Below are 17,663 nucleotides of genomic sequence, written 5' to 3'. Positions count from 1 at the left end.
AAAATATACTCTCAGACATTATTAGGGAATAATTGACTGTAACCTCTAAGGAGAATAATTTGACAGGTATTATTTAAATACACATACTCTTGATATGGAAAGCTCTCCATGATATATTAAGTGAAAACAGCAGGGCATTGGACAAGGAAAGGAGGAAAGAGACAATATATACATACATACATACATGTTGCAGGTTTCTAGAATATCCCTGTATGTAAATACAATGAGCTATAAACAGAAGTCTCCACCAGGGAAGGTGAATTGAATATTGGAGAGAGGGAAGTGTTACTATTCTCTGTGTACACTTTTGAACCTTTTGAATTTTGTACAGGTGCTTGTAGAATCTAAAAAAATTAAATGCACATTTACTTATTCATAATTTTTTCAAAATTGTTATGTCAGTATAACCAATGTCTTTGTTCTAAGTGTGAGCAAATAGTTGCAGTGTTAACCTCAATGTTGTTAAATATGTGATAAATTTATTTTCATCATATTAGTTTCATGTTTCAAGATATAGTCCCAAGCACACTTTTTTTTTCTAAAGCGTCTACCATAAAATTCCCATTTTAATTGGATTCTCTTTCAGTAGTCTTACTGCTGGCATTAGTTATCTGTTATAATGAGGAGTTCCAAATACCTGTTTCCAAAGCTACAATGCATACCCGTTTCACCACAATCTTAAAAGTACTTAGTACAAACCTTGTTTGTTTGTTTGTTTTCATTGTGCTACCACACATATAAAATTTGACATCTTAACCATTTTTAAGTGTACGGTTCAGTGGTATTAAGTACATTCATATTGTGCGGCCATCACCATGCTTCATCTCCAGAACTAATTTCATCTTGCAGAATGGAAACTCTATACCCATTGAACAATTCCCCAACCTTCACTCCCTGACGCCCCCCAGCAACCAACATTCCACTTTCTGTCTCTGTGATTTTGACTACTGTTAAGTACCTCAGAAGTGTGTCGTGAGGATTAGTTTACGTATAAAAGACTTGGAAGAATCCCTGGCACATACATTACTAGCTATTGTTATCTAGGTATCACTGTCCAGTAGAATTTTTTTGTGATGATGGAAAAGTTTTTTACCTGAACTATATACAATGTGGCATATGCTAGACGTATGTGGTTACTCAGTATTGAAATGTGGCTAGTGAGACTGAGGAATGGAATTTTAAATTTTATTTAATTCTAATTAAAAAATTTCAGTCACATGTGACTAGTAACTGCCCTATTGAACAGCAAGAATCTAGAGCTTAGAGGCCAGGCCTGGAGTTACAGGTGGAGTTATCACCTTACGGCTGATAGTTGAAGCCATTATGAATGAAGGGGAATAAATGAAAAGGGAAGGGAAGAGAGAGGGCCAAGGATTAGAAGGGGGGAATACCAGCATCTAAGGTTTTGTCAGAGAAAGAAAACATGAAGAAAATATTGTGAAAAAGACCAAAAATAGGTGTGGTTCCCTGTAAGAAAACAAGAGAGTTCCAAGAGAGGGAGTGGTCGCAAGGTTACATACCATTGATTGAGTTAATACAATGAGAACTGAAACTATCGTGGACCTTACCTGTGTGCTCCAAGTAGGCCTTGTAACTTTGCAGGTAGTCAGTGGGGAGATTGGCTGTCCAGTGGAATCTGAGGCACCATTTGTAATGCTTCTGCCTTCTCTGGTGAATACACGGCAAAGACCTTGTAAAGGCATTGGCTTTGAGTGCTAGAAGAAATATTTCAATATTAATTTCCATGACTAATTCTGGTGAGATTTTAAAAACAACACTATATGCACTGCTTTCTTTTTTTTTTTTTAACGTCTTTATTGGAGTATAATTGCTTTACAATGGTGTATTAGTTTCTGCTTTATAACAAAGTGAATCAGTTATACATATACATATGTCCCCATATCTCTTCCCTCTTGTGTCTCCCTCCCTCCCACCCTCCCTATCCCACCCCTCTGGGTGGTCACAAAGCACCGAGCTGATCTCCCTGTGCTATGCGGCTGCTTCCCACTAGCTATCTATTTTACGTTTGGTAGTATATATATGTCCATGCCACTCTCACTTTGTCACAGCTTCCCCTTCCCCCTCCCCACATCCTCAAGTCCATTCTCTAGTAGGTCTGTGTCTTTATTCCCGTCTTACCCCTAGGTTCTTCATGACCTTTTTTTTTTTCCTTAGATTCCATGTATATTTGTTAGCATACGGTATTTGTTTTTCTCTTTCTGACTTACTTCACTCTGTATGACAGACTCTAGGTCCATCCCCCTCACTACAAATAACTCAATTTTTTTTCTTTTTGCGGCTGAGTAATACTCCATTGTATATATGTGCCACATCGTCTTTATCCATTCATCTGTTGATGGACACTTAGGTTGCTTCCATCTCCTGGCTATTGTAAATAGAGCTGCAGTGAACATTGGGGTACATGTGTCTTTTTGAATTATGGTTTTCTCAGGGTATATGCCCAGTAGTGGGATTGCTGGGTCACATGGTAGTTCTGTTTTTAGTTTTTTTTTTTTTTTTTTTTTTTTTTTTTTTTTTTTGCGGTACGCGGGCCTCTCACTGTTGTGGCCTCTCCCGTTGCGGAGCACAGGCTCCGGACGTGCAGGCTCAGCGGCCATGGCTCACGGGCCCAGCCGCTCCGCGGCATGTGGGATCTTCCTGGACCGGGTCACGAACACGTGTCCCCTGCATCGGCAGGCGGACTCTCAACCACTGCGCCACCAGGGAAGCCCTGTTTTTAGTTTTTAAAGCACCTCCATACTGTTCTCCACAGCGGCTGTATCAATATACACTCCCAGCAACAGTGCAGGAGGGTTCCCTTGTCTCCTGTGCACTGCTTTGTAAACGTAACCCTGTTGGGCTGCACTTGCACAGCTTTAAGACCAAAGAAAGAGCCCAGAGTCAGCAACAGAGACATCAGTGATGGGACAGCTTAGACGGCTGAAGCAAGGTCCTGGACTGACACCCTACCGCGTGAGGTGGACAGTGGGCAGGACACGGTGGCAGGCTTCCCTGGGGAGGAGGGGGAAGGGGAGATTGCCAGTTACAGGTTGGGAATTGGGTCAGGTTGGCTCATTAGTTGTCAGGGAAACCAGCAGAGGGGCACGCCCCTCACCACCCCTTTGATCAGAACAATCACTAGCTGGGCCTGGGGCAAGTATGTAGGAAGGTCAGTCCTGTGAGTAGGTGTGGGTGAAGCAGGCCCTGGTCAAGCAGGGTGTGTACAGGGAGAAAGAGAGCTTCCGTCCTGAGTGGCCTGACTAGACACCCCACCCCTACATACCCTGTATGACCCTTAAGTATCTCGGTCCAGCCCCTCTTCCATGACATCCCTGGGGTCAGGTATGTAGGGGGCACTGCAACCAGCTGCCACAATACAATACAGACAGCAGCAGCCAAACAGCATCAAGAGTAAGATACCGGGCTTCCCTGGTGGCGCAGTGGTTGAGAGTCCGCCTGACGATGCAGGGGACACGGGTTCGTGCCCCGGTCCGGAAGGATCCCGCATGCCGCGGAGCGGCTGGGTCCGTGAGCTATGACCGCTGAGGCTGCGCGTCCGGAGTCTGTGCTCCGCAACGGGAGAGGCCACAGCAGTGGGAGGCCCGCGTACCGCAAAAAAGAAAAAAAAAAAAGAAAAGAGTAAGCTACCCAGTGTGCTCAGAACAGTCATTGCCAGGATGTGGGCACATTCTGGACCCAGGCGCTTACCAGGTCAATGAAGCGGTAGTGCCCTGTCCAGTAATAAGGAAGGTAAGGCCGCCCCTGTTTTTCACAAACCCAGAGCCACCCCCATGGGGAGGGGAAGGCCTGGCTCTAAAAGAAACATTCTGGTGGCCTCGCCGGGGGTCAGCCGCCCTAGTACACATCTGTCACCCCGTGTTACGTTGGGTGCAATTAGGGGTGGACACATTAGGTCTTTCCAAGCAGAAAATAGTCCCACTAGTTGGACTTCTGTGTCCAGAAGCCAGCCTGTCCCACTCCACACACAGCATAGCCCAGGGAGGGTCACGGGCAGTCAGTTGTACAGTAACGTTTACGGGGGGGAGGGGGGTCCTTCTGACATGTTGCACATGGGACTGGAAGCTGGTAAGTCTTTCCCCCCATGGTCAGTCGTCCCATATAGTCCCATTAGCCGGGTCAGTTTTTCATGGAAGTCCAGAGGAGGACAACAATGGTATCTCCCTGGAGACCCAGCACTAAGACTCATTGCACAGTGAGGCCGGTGTGGCTGCCCAGCCCTCGAATAGATTTCCTCCCTCAGGCTAGGGACAAAATGTAAGACATCGAACAGGCACAACACAGGGAGATGATGACAGTTACGCAAAATACAAGCGGTAGCCACATTCTGAGATAATACCACATCCGCCTGTGGTTTCTGTCCTGGTCTGCAATACAGCTCAGAAAACTCAAGTTTTCAGTAACAGAGGACTATGTCTAACATCATGTGATGGCCACCTCATTTTACCTTGGATGTCTGAACCACAGCTACTCCATTTTGACTTTCAAATGCATTCCCTTCCGCAATGGCCAAAGCAGATGTAAAATGTATGTCTGAAAGGCCACAAAACAGGCTGCTCTTGTCAGTAAAATTTAAGTTAAACCATGTATAAGCCTCATATATAACCCCATACCTCAATATGTGTAGATTTTTCCATCATTTCCCCTTTTGATCGCAAATCTTCCAATAGAAAGCATTGATGATCAAAATATCCGTCCCTCAATGCTGGGGTGCTGGCTCCTACCCCAGGTTCAGATCATGTCCCTCGGTGCTGGACCTCCTTTATTTTCGCCTAGTTATTCACACTGGGGGAAACTTAATCAGATCTTGTGAACAGACTCAGGGGTATGTTAATGGGGAAACACTTTATAGGCCATACATTTTATCACTTATGCCAAATTGTTACGCAAGACTTGCACATGTGCTTTTAGCAGCCGACTTAAAGCGAGCAATGTTATATACATCATGAGTAGTTACACTCTGTGATAACTTCACTGGATAATCTTTTCCTCCTGAACATCAGGGCAAGTGTGGCTAACACAATAACTTTCCTCAATACAGACCTCATTAACAGAACTAGAATTTAATATCTATTGAAACAATCTTTTTCAATCTAAAATTACTCTCATCTCCACCAAACACAGCCAAATCAAAACTGATTTGTTCGCAAAACAAGTCTGATCAATTGACCACGTAGTCTCCTCCAAAGTGGCTGAGGCAGAACTCCTCAGAAGGAGTCTCAGGCTGAATTCCCCAAAGGCCTCTCAAGGCCAAGAAAGCCATGCCAAAGACCTGCCATCAGGCTCCACCTTGGATTTCTCGGTCCCCAAATATAGAGATTCCTGCACATGCCAGGAGACAGTCTTTCCCTCTCACCTCATAAGGCTGCTCAGAACCTAAGAGTCTCCAATTTCTGGAGGGACCTGTGATCTGAAAAAAAAAATTGCACAATGTGAGAGTTGTGAGTCGTTTTATTGGGGGCGAAAGGAGGACTATAGCCCTGGAGGCAGCATTTCAGATAGCTGAGAAACTGCTCCAAAGAGATAGGGCGGAAGGTCAGTATATATGTGATTGTGGTGGAGGCAGGGTACATGCAGTCAAGCACACGTTTTTGCAGAAGGTTTCTGCTACGCTCGAGAAGGTTACTGCTAGTCGTGAGGAGCAGACGTCACCATGAAAGACTTCAGTGCTTTTCTAGCTACGAGGAGATGCAAGCATTGGGCTCATAAAATCTTCTCCTGAAAATATCTAACTATCTGAAGGCCTGTTCTGCCAGTTTTTCCCAGAGCACAGAGTGCCTCATTCCTGATCTCCACCCTGAACTCCTTTCAGGATGTGTTGAAGGTCAGCAGTCATAGCAGCTTAGGATTTAATCCTTGTAGAGGTAGATGGCAAGGGGCAACCTTTAGTTGGCAGACCAGACAGAAAAGTGCTTCAACTTATGAACTAAGAATGCTGCTTGCCATATCAGGAAACAAAAGATGTTGCAGCCTTCAAGCTACCACATTACAGCCGCCCCTATGGTGAGCTCTGAGGGAACTCAAGATAGAAACAGGATGCCTGCCATCTAGCAGTCAACTGCTGCAGCCACCAACGACTGGTGCACCCTGAAGCTCTGGAGGAGAAAACACAGGTTACTGGCCCCAGACAGCTGAGGTGCATATCAAAGGAATGATTTCAATGAGCCCAGACTTTACCTCTTCCCATACATAGAAAAGGGCTAATTTCGTTAACTTGAGATGTCTGGTTTTCCTTAATTAACAGTAATCTTTTGATATCCCTACTACCTGCCCTTTGTTGCAGAAAGTCCTATATATCCTGGCTTCCCTCTCGCCTCTAACAATTTTCTCAGCATTATCCGAGATGCTGTGTCCAGGCTTGAAGTCCTCTGAAAGTCCACCAACTAGAACAACTCTCAACTTTTAGGTAGCGCGTTTTTTTTCAGTCGACAAATTCTACCCATAGGTGTAGTTTACCAAATTGCTGTAAGTCAAAGCTAACTTGAGGGGAAGGGCTCCCCTCTACCTGGAAAACAGATCAAAACCAGTAACATTCCAAACAAAACCCATAAACATTATAACCATATTCACCAGTAAACAACCCTTTTGTTACCTTTTTATGAAGCCATTGGGTTTTCCATTAGGATTCTTTAATTTCTTACCCCGTTCAGCTGTGTGATCTGAAATTGATCAGAGACCTGTACTTGCCAAAAGGCCTTCCTATGAATCTTCTTGAAGATGAAGCACTTTTGCAGAAGCATCAGAGCACAACAATTACTGCCCATAAATGACAAAAGACTTAAAAAGTCACCGTTAAACTCCGGATCACAATGTAATGGATAAACAAACTTGGTTACAATAATTAATTATGTCTGATTGTAGTCTTAACACTTAAAAACGTTAATCTCTGGCAAAAACCAAGAAGCACGTAATTGTAAATTTCCTGATTGGAAAACTTAATGCTCTAGTCTTCCTCTCCCAAGCAGGCAAAGAGAGACAAACTTAGGCCTGCCCAGCAATTAATGTTCCAATATTTTACCCTATTTGAAATGAACCAGTCAATGAATTCTCTTCATTTAACTTAGTTTAGTTTCCAGTTACCAAAATCTGGAGAGGCTCTTTTAGATAGATATTCCCAAAACATAATTATTCCTATACGGTTTTTTAAAAGCCTCTCTCCCTTTTCTTCATTTACTCTTAGAGATCACATGTGATTAAAGTTCCTGAGAACCCAGGTAGATCATCTACATCTCAAAGGCACAAGAAGAGAATACATTGCTTCTAGAGGGCTAGCTTAACCAGCTACAAAAGCCTCACTTTGATACCATAGCAGAACCATCGGGGCCGTTGTTCTCCAGATCTCTTGGCAGCCCCCGTTCATCAAGGACAGCCACCGGGGATTTCCCCCATAACTTTTGGGATCACCCCTGGAACTTCTGGGCACCACGTGTAGTGGACAGCCCCCCGCAGCTTTCCATTTCCCCGTTGTGTATTTCTCAACATCTCGTTACCCGGGAGTTTCCTTGGTCTCCTGGCTGCTCCGCCAGTTGTTGGGCTGCACTTGCCCAGCTTTAAAACCGAAGAGCCCGGACTCACCAACAGAGACATCAGTGGTTTAATGGATGGGAGAGCTGACAGGTCTGAAGCAGGGTCCTGGAGGGACACCCCACGGCGTGCAGCAGACAGACGGTGGGCAGGACATGGTAGCAGGCTTTCTCCTGGTTGTGGGAAGGGGAGATTGCCAGTTATAGGGGGAATTGATGTCAGGTGGCCTCATTAGTTACCAGGGAAACCTCATTAGCTACCAGGGAAACCAGCACAGGGACACGCCCCTCACCACCCCTTTGATCAGAACAATCACTAGCTGAGGCTGGGGCAAGTCCGTAGGAAGGTCAGTCATGTGCATAGGGTATAGATGAAGCAGGCGCTGGTCAAGTAGGGGACGTACAGAGAGCAAGAGAACGGCCATCCTGAGTGGCCTGACCAGACAACCCCATAATAGACAACCCTCTAATAGAACACTCTTAGAAGGCGCTGGAAGATTACTGTGGCTGTTTCCATATTAAAATGTTAATGTGTGAGTCAGATTGACGGGTTTTGAACCTGAAGGATCAGTTTCATTTAATTGTATTAACCAAATTGATTTTTAAGCCAGCAGAATTATTTGCAGGGCTCAGGAAGTCATTATGTGCCACCCAAGCCAGATAAATGGGTCACCTTGGGATTTGCAGCTGGAGTTTTCTTTTATGACAATACATTGGGAACCGCGTCATCTGTCCCGAAGAGACTCTGTCAGCAAGGTTCACCAAACCTGTCTTGATTAATTTTTCAAAAGCACATGAGGAGATTTACTAATTACACTTTCCAGGGTTGATTTGATCAGCTTCACTTGGTCTCACAATCAGCCTATCACTGCTTTAAGCTCCAACAGACTAAAATGGTTAAAAAAGGTCTCATGGAACTGTGAACTAAATTCTAATATGACCTAAACTTGTATGCTTTAAATTACTGCATATTTGAGATGCTGCAAATAAAATGATCTAATGCAAATTCTCATACCTTTTCTGCAAAAGTAGTCAGGGAGCAAACATTAACACCTTTTGGCCAGTGAGAGATGCTGTGACAGAAAACAGGAAGATCACTCAAGTTGATACAATAACCCACTGCAGAACTATTAAGTTTTTTATTTAATTTAAAAAATTTTTAACGTTTATTTTTTTAATTTTTAAATTTTATTTATTTTTTTATACAGCAGGTTCTTATTAGTCGTCCATTTTATACACATCAGTGTATATATGTCAATCCCAATCTCCCAATTCATCACACCACCACCACCCGCTGCCGCTTTCCCCCCTTGGTGTCCCCCCTACGTTTTTTCTCTACTTCTGTGTCTCAATTTCTGCCCTGCAAACCGGTTCATCTGTACCATTTTCTAGGTTCCACATATATGCGTTAATATACGATGTTTGTTTTTCTCTTTCTGACTTACTTCAGTCTGTATGACAGTCTCTAGATGCATCCATGTCTGTGCAAAAGACCCAATTTCGTTCCTTTTTAGGGCTGAGTAATATTCCATTGTATATATGTGCCACATCTTCTTTACCCATTCATCTGTCAATGGACACTTAGGTTGCTTCCATGTCCTGGCTATTGTAAATAGTGCTGCAATGAACATTGTGGTACATGACTCTTTTTGAATTATGGTTTTCTGAGGGTATATGCCCAGTAGTGGGATTGCTGGGTCATATGGTAGTTCTATTTTTAGTTTTTTAAGGCACCTCCATACTGTTCTCCATAGTGTTTGTATCAATTTACATCCCCACCAACAGTGCAAGAGGGTACCCTTTTCTCCATACCCTCTCCAGCATTTGTTGTTTGTAGATTTTCTGATGATGCCCATTGTAACTGGTGTGAGGTGATACCTCATTGTAGTTTAGATTTGCATTTCTCTAATAATTAGTGATGTTGAGCAGCTTTTCATGTGCTTCTTGGCCATCTGTATGTCTTCTTTGGAGAAATGTCTATTTAGGTCTTTTGCCCATTTTTGGATTGGGTTGTTTGTTTTTTGATAATTGAGCTGCATGAGCTGCTTGTGTATTTTGGAGATTAATCCTTTGTCAGTTGCTTCGTTTGCAAATATTTTCCCCCATTCCGAGGGTTGTCTTTTCGTCTTGTTTATGGTTTCCTTTGCTGTGCAAAAGCTTTGAAGTTTCATTAGGTCCCATTTGTTTATTTTTATTTCCATTACTCTAGGAGGTGGGTCAAAAAGGACCTTGCTGTGATTTATGTCAAAGACTGTTCTTCCTACGTTTTCCTCTAAGAGTTTTATAGTGTCCGGTCTTACATTTAGGTCTCTAATCCAGAACTATTAAGTTTTTCTCTGAGCCTTCCTCCCTCCTTCATTTCTGTGGCAGTTGTCATTACAGTAATGCAGTTGTAAGTAATCTGCATTTTCAATTCACACAGACATTCTGTAATTCCCTATTGAAACAAGTCACCTTTTCTTTTGTGACCTCTCTTAAAATCTTGCTCCTCAAAGTGTGGTCCTTGGCCCAGCAGCAACTACATCAACTGGAAGCTAGTTAAAAATGCCCAGATTCTACTAAATCAATCTGCACTGATTCACATGCAAGTCAAAGGAAAGAAGCACTTTCTGAAGGGACTTGATGGCCTCAGGACAGTGGTTTGCCACCCTGGCTGCATATTAGAATTGCCTGGGCCACTTTAAAGGCATAAAGTTCCCTGGGATCCCAATCTCAAGGGTTCTGATTTTATTGGTCTATAGGTGGGGCCTGGGTAGCCTTGAGTTTTAAAACTTCCACAGGTGATTCTACTGTGTTGGCTTGAGATTCCTTGCCTTAGAATCGTGTTGCATCTAGGTGCCCTTATTTTCAAATCTACTATTCTGAAAACAAAGCAAAACAAAACATTCTATATGTTTTATATATCAGTAGTACTTTTTGTTGCTGCATAAAAGAAATCCAGGAATTCAGGATTTCTCTCATTCAATCCATTCATGAATTAAATAACTTTTTTTAAAAAAGAACAAATGTTTTCTAAAAAAAGAACAAATGTTTTCAATCTCAGGCCTAGCAGACCCTGCTAATGCAATCTTTTGCTTTAAGCTTTGATATGTTAAAACCTATTCAGTGTCTCGCAAATGTGAGGGAAAAACAGAAAACAGGGAGAGAGATGTTTTGCTTCTATTCATTATTATGGTAGGATAAGCACTGCGTAACACAAGAGAAAAGAATTTCAATTATGAAATTCAGAGCACACCTGAAAATAAGTAAGGTCTCCGGATAAATGCAGGCAACCCAATTAAATTTGAATTTCAGAAAAACAATGGATTCTTTTCTACTCAATAATTTAGTATTCTTTAATATATTTAGTATGAGTATGTGTCATGCAAGTACGTGGGACATATTTTTATTTGCCAGATCTGGCAGTCCAAAGCAATAAGCCATGTAAAATGAGGCAAAAATTTTATCCATAGTTAATAAAAATGAGAATCTATATGATGTGCCAGCAGGATGCCTACACAAATTGCCTTTTATGGAATATTTTACAATTTAAAGAGAAAGAATACAATAATACTCCATGATTACAGCTCAATAGGAAATCTCTAAGTGTTTTTGACCAAGCTACCTCTTCAGGTGAGGACGGAAAGGTTAAGAAATAATAATTTTAAATAATTCCATGCATTTTGATTCTATAGTAAGTACCATTCTACTAACACTTTTTTCTAGTTTATAAAAAACTAGAAAACTAGTTTATAAAAAAAAACTAGTTTATAAAAAAAGTTGAACCGAAATGAAACATCGCAGGCTCTTAAAAAGAAGGAAAAAAACCCCAAAAACACTACTGAGCAATCTGAGCTGTTAGAAAATCTAGCCAGCAGAGGGCGCCAGCGTATCACTGATGAATTTCGAGTCACAAAAGGCTCATTTTTGCAGTGCCTCGTGCTCCTTTGATTTTATTTAAATATTTCAGTCCACTTTGCCATGCAGTGTTGCCACCACAGATTAGAAACCAAATGCAGTGCTAGTGTACTGTTCAGCACTTGCATTGCCCTAATTGATATATTTCTTTTGCCCAAGATCCTTGGCTGAGAAATACACTTTAGCCCATGTTGGCAATTGGAAGCACTGTGCTTTCGGTTTAGGCTTGAATGCCCGGTTGTGTCTAAGTGTGTGTGATTGTGTGAATGATCATGGGTCTAATGAACAAAAGCAGTGGCAGGTGGAGGTTTATCAGATGAAGGACATGGAAATCCCAGCTGGGATGGGAGATGGCCACGGCTGGCTTGATTTGACTCCTGAACCAGAGAATGAGTGCACGTGCCACAATTCCGTCCTCACGTGTACACACCTAAAAGGTGCATGCAGGTCTAGTTAAATTCGGGACACTTTCATTTTCCCCCCAGCACTGCCTGTATGGACAGAGAAGCAGCATTCGTCATGTGCCTGCTTTGCGCTGCTAGGCTTGACCTTTTAAAGACTTGATTTCGTCTCATTTTCATGACAACCCTGTGCGATGGATGTTATTATCATCTGTTTACAGATTAAAAAAAATAACAATAACAACCGAGGCCGAGAGAAGGGATGTGTTTCCATGGACACTATTCTTGCATACAGTGGGTACTCATTTAACATTTGTCTAAGGTAGCGTTTCCCAAACATCGTTGTGAAGGACACTGGTGCCCTTCAAAGTTTCATAAGTTTTCCTTATTAAACAATTTTGGAAAATATTGCAAACTTTAACCATCTCTTAGAGTTTCACAATGCACAAACATGTTATAAACTTTCTTAAGAACTTCTGTGGCAGAAAAACATCTTTAACCTTGTACACCTCAGGTTTCACAATCTTAATTGATCTAAGGAGCCCTTCTTCTTTCTCCATTTTTTTTTTTTTTTTGCGGTACGCGGGCCTCTCACTGTTGTGGTCTCTCCCGTTGCGGAGCACAGGTTCCGAACTCGCAGGCTCCGCGGCCATGGCTCACGGGCCCAGCCGCTCCGCGGCATGTGGGATCCTCCCGGACTGGGGCACGAACGCTTGTCCCCTGCATCGGAAGGCAGACTCTCAACCACTGCGCCACCAGGGAAGCCCCTTCCTCCATATTTAATAGAACAACCATCAGTATTGCAACACAGGTACCTTTTGTGGAACATGTTTAGAGAAATATGGGTCTAATGAATAAATATATGGAATATCATTCATGGTAGGAATTAAGGGGAGTTAGTTCATTATTCTTATTATCATCATCAAAAAACATGTATTCAGCCCCTTCTGTTTGTAGAGCATTTGGTTAGGACCCAGAGACATGACACAAATCCTATTGTAGAGGACTTTACAGTTTAGGTGAGGAGGCAAAAATGCCTTTAGTTTGAATGGGAATATAGCTTGAATTCTTGTGATCTTTTTTATTTATTTATTATTTTTGGCTGCGTTGGGTCTTCGTTGCTGCTCGCTGGCTTTCTCTAGTTACAGCGAGCAGGGGCTACTTTTCGTTGTGATACGTGGGCTTCTCATTGCGGTGGCTTCTCTTGTTGTAGAGCATGGGCTCTAGGCACAGGGGCTTCAGCAGTTGTGGTGCGCGGGCTTTAGTAGTTGTGGCTCGCAGGCTCAGTAGTTGTGGCTTGTGGGCTCTAGAGCGCAGGCTCACTAGTTGTGGCGCACGGGCTTAGTTGCTCTGTGACATGTGGGATCTTCCCGGACTAGGGCTCGAACCCGTGTCCCTTGCATTGGCAGGTGGATTCTTAACCACTGCGCCACCAGGGAAGCCCAATTCTTGTGATCTTATTTCGCCAATTTTTAGAATAGGATAGTGTTAATGGATAACAGGGTTTCCAGTGATTTCTTTTTTTTTTTTTTTTTTTTTTTTTTTCAGTGATTTCTTAATGTGGCATTCTGTTTCATTCCCCTAGCGAACAATTACCATTTTCTTTCATTAATTTAGTATGGCTCAGACGTTTTGAGGATGAGACATTTAAACATTTGATTATGAGTAGATCCTAACAGAAGTCATTAAGAATCATACATCTTTGACATACCCTGGGAAAACAGATGTTCTCCTTTTCACATGCAAGCGCGCACACATGCACACACTCGATTTCATCTCATCAGAGCATCACATCTTCATGTCACTTATTAGCTGAACAAAAGCAAATGAAGGATGTAGATATCTATATCAGGGGATCGGTCAAAGGATTTGGAGTTTAGAGAATAAAAAAATGTCAGTATCTTTCAGTAATTTTGTTGCCTGACAAGTTGTCAGTAAGCTGGAGATCTCTAGTCTTTCTTCTCCAGAGATGTGAGAGTTCACCCGATTCTGGCACCTTTTCTCTAAGACTCTTTTAAAGCCTTATCAAGCAGTGTAGCATACTACCAACAGGGAAGAAATTCATTCATGGTTGCACCATTCACAGAAGAGCTGGAAATGAAATATTCCGTTGTGATTAGATGTGCAAATGGAAATGTGAAGATGATGAAAAATGATCTGGATAATTCTATCTGGAAATTTTCCTGAGGTATTCAGAAACTGATTTTTCCTTTTGAATCATCTTATTTAATCCAGCCCGATGACGTCACCCTGACGTCCTTTTGAAGTAGGCTCCACGTGGAAGGGCTCTGGGTGGACAGTTATGCTTTTGGAAGTACCATGACTTGCAGCTCCATTGAATCAAGTTCATCATCTTGGAGAGAACGGGCAGAGGTTTTATCTTTGCCTTTACATATCTTAGCAGCCTTATCATCCTATTAAACCACCAGGCCTTATTTATTCAGGTCACAAATAACTGAGCAGTGTAGAAATAATAGGATACTGGTGGCAAATTGTGTTTTTCTGCATCATGACTATAAATAAGTTACCTGAAATAACTTTTCAGAAGCCAATTTCAGTCGAACGGTTTACACCAAAATCCAATGCAAGGAAGTCATTTTTTTACATAATGCAGTCATGATTAAGAATGATAGTGTTCTCTTTACATTGATAACCCCTAATCCTTAATCCTCCTCATGAGATTTGCTTTAATATCTAAAAATACGGACATTTCTGAAAATGGAAATGGAACTTGCAGCGGAGCTACAAACTCACTAGTAATTTCAGAGAATGTCCATGTGGGTCTTTTTCATATGACATTGGAAGTGTCTCATGACCTTATTTGGATCGCATCCTAGGGGAACGAGACACATATCTGACCATATAAACGGGATAATTCATGTCTTGGTCCCAATTGACATCATTAGTAGGCTTTCTGCCTTGGTTACTCTTTGTTTCATGTAAGTGCACTATGGGGTCAGGGAAGAAGCAGGCCAGTTCAGCGTTAAAACTCTGTTCCCTGCATCGAGAAACTGAGAATGCAAAACAAAAGGAGCTGAACTTGAGAGTCACTGGCTGCAACCTCTCCCAGCATCACTCTTCCAGTCCCAGATCTCATGTGAACTTGTTAGGGCAACTTGGGACTCTGTAATCATTTGTTTATAACAGAGATTAATGTTTTTAACCCCTGTAACCCCAGTTGTGGCATGAAATCATCACTTAACCAAAACCTCTTCAATACTTCTATTCATTTCTTTAATGAATATCTATTGAGTACCTGTTTTGTGTCAGGCATCATCTGGGCACTGGGATACTGGTGAAAATGTTGGATGAAGTCCTAGCTTTCTTAAAGCTTACTTTGCAGTGGGAATAAAGATGATAAGCAAACTAACATTGAGTCTATAAAGAAAATCAGATAGGATATATGTGGTTGAGAGTGATAGGTGTGAGATGAGAAAAGGCCTCTCTGAGGGAGTGTTGAAGGAGATGGAGTCAGGTGGGGAAGGAGAAGAGCATCCCAAGCATTGGACACAGCAAGTGCGAAGGTCCTGAGGCAGCAGCAAGCTCGGCATGTGCAAGGCTCTGGAAGGAGCTCTTGTAGCTGGAGCCTAGTGAGCAAGGGAGGGAGAATGGAAGATGGGGAAGGAGGGGCAGGCACTGGGCTATGAGGGATCTTGTAAGGCTCTGGTGAGGAGTTTGGATTTTATTCCATGTGTAGTCAGAAGCTGTTGAAGGGTTAAAAAATCATTCTAGCTAGAAGAATGACTGTGAAAATGGCAAGAATGGGATCAGGAAGACACTTTGGGCTATTTCAGGTACGTCCAGGGGCTTAGGACTCAGGTGGAAATAGAAGTGGTTGATAACAAAATATATTTTGGAGAAAGAGACAATAGGATATGTTGACGGATTAGATGCGGGCGTGAAGGAAAAAGAGGTATTTGTCCTGAGCAACCTACTGAGGTGGGAAAGAAGAGTTGTAGAGGGTGGAAATTAAGAGTTTGATTTGAACTCGGTTAGTTTCAGATGCTTATTGGACATCAAAACACTGAGATCAGATAAGTCAGAGCTGCAGATATAAATTTGGGCATCATTTGCCTATAGATGGTATTTGAAGACCAGAGACTGGACCAGCTGATCCCAGGGGAGAGTATAGATCTGAGAGAAGATGGTCAAGAACTGCGTCCTAGGTCACACCAATAGAGAGGTTGGGAAAAGGAGGAAGAGCCAGCATGGTGGGTGGAAAGCTGGAGAGGTGAGGTGTTATGGAAACTAAAAGAAAAAGAGGTTTTAGGGAGGAAGTGTCTACCACTGCTGAGAGATGCAGTAAGACGAGAACAGAGAGATGGGCCTCAGATTTGTCTCTTCAAGGTTGTAGGTGACCTTGACCAGAGTGAGGCCCTTGCCCAGGATGACAAAGAGGATAAGACTCAATGTTTGTCTTCAAAGAACTGACAATGTAGCCACGGAGACAAAGACAGTACTAAACAGCACTTCCTTTTATGGCTGCACTTCCCTTCTCAGAGGACCTGTGTTACTGTGGAAACCCAGAGTTGCCCTAGAATAATATTCTCTCTAGATTTAAGCGCCAGTAAAGGTCTGGTAGTCTGAACTGCCACCTTATGCCTTCTTGATGGGCAGCCAGATGTCGACATTTGCACAAACCTTTCCAGGGATAGAAGTTCATCTTATAAGAGAGTCCATTCTGTCGTGGCATGGCTTTGGTCTTTTTGAGAACATGGGTGATTTATTATGCCAGGATTTTAAATTTTATTGAAGTTTCAGGTGTACAGCATTATAATTTGACATCTGCGCTGGTCTTGCGCATCTGGAGCCTGTGCTCCGCAACGGGAGAGGCCACAGCAGTGAGAAGCCCACGTACCGCAAAAAAAAAAAAAAGATGATGTGTGCAGAGTAAAGAGACTGCCCTTGAAGGAGTACTTGGAAACAATGGGAAGAGGTGTCTTTTTCAAAAATTCTCTCCCATGACTCTCTCCTATGCTATTTTCCTATTAGAGCTGAATTTCTTGGAGTTAAGATATTATTGCCAGAAAGCCCCTGTAAAGTTGCAGGTGAGCACAGTTCCTCAACAAGGCCGCTTATGGGGAGGTAGGGCCCTGAGAATCCCGGGATGCTCTGTCCATGTCAGAGTTTGGCCTTGGGCTCGTCCTGCTCAAGGAATCGGAGACCTAGCTCTGACTTGGAAGCTTGGACCCTCTTGCTTGCTACTCCTTGATTTTGTCATGCTCCGGTTCTTCAATGAGTGTTCCTCTCTTCAGACTCCTTTTATATTTTGAATAAACAGTAGGAGGAGCTCTTTGGATGGGCTGAGGCTGTATCCTTTCATAATACATTTTTATTTCTAAGGCACTGTGCACAGACCCAGAGGCATTTTGCTGTGGTCGGTTTTTCTCTCTTTTTAAAAAATAAACAGAAAGGGCCACATGAATTTTTATCAAATCATTGATCTAAAAACAAAGCCCAGGATAACAGAACGTTGTCCCGTATTTTCTAATAATGCTTTATCGCTAACATTTTCTTATTATCCTAAAAACGACTTACTTTTCTCCTGATTTTATGATAATTTAAAACCATTGGTTGGAACATTATTATAGCTGTTTTAGATCTGATGATTTATTTTGGGACTGGAGTCACATCTTTTGGAAAAACATGATTTTATATTCATAGATGTTGTTGGTTTCCTAACCAAACCTTTTAATTTTTTGTGTGTGTGTGTGTGGTACGCGGGCCTCTCACTGCTGTGGCCTCTCCCGTTGTGGAGCACAGGCTCCAGACGCGCAGGCTCAGCGGCCATGGCTCACGGGCCCAGCCGCTCCGCGGCATGTGG

Source organism: Stenella coeruleoalba (assembly GCF_951394435.1).
Source record: "Stenella coeruleoalba genome assembly, chromosome: 11".
Lineage (NCBI taxonomy): Eukaryota > Metazoa > Chordata > Mammalia > Artiodactyla > Delphinidae > Stenella > Stenella coeruleoalba.
This window is presented reverse-complemented; position numbering follows the sequence as displayed.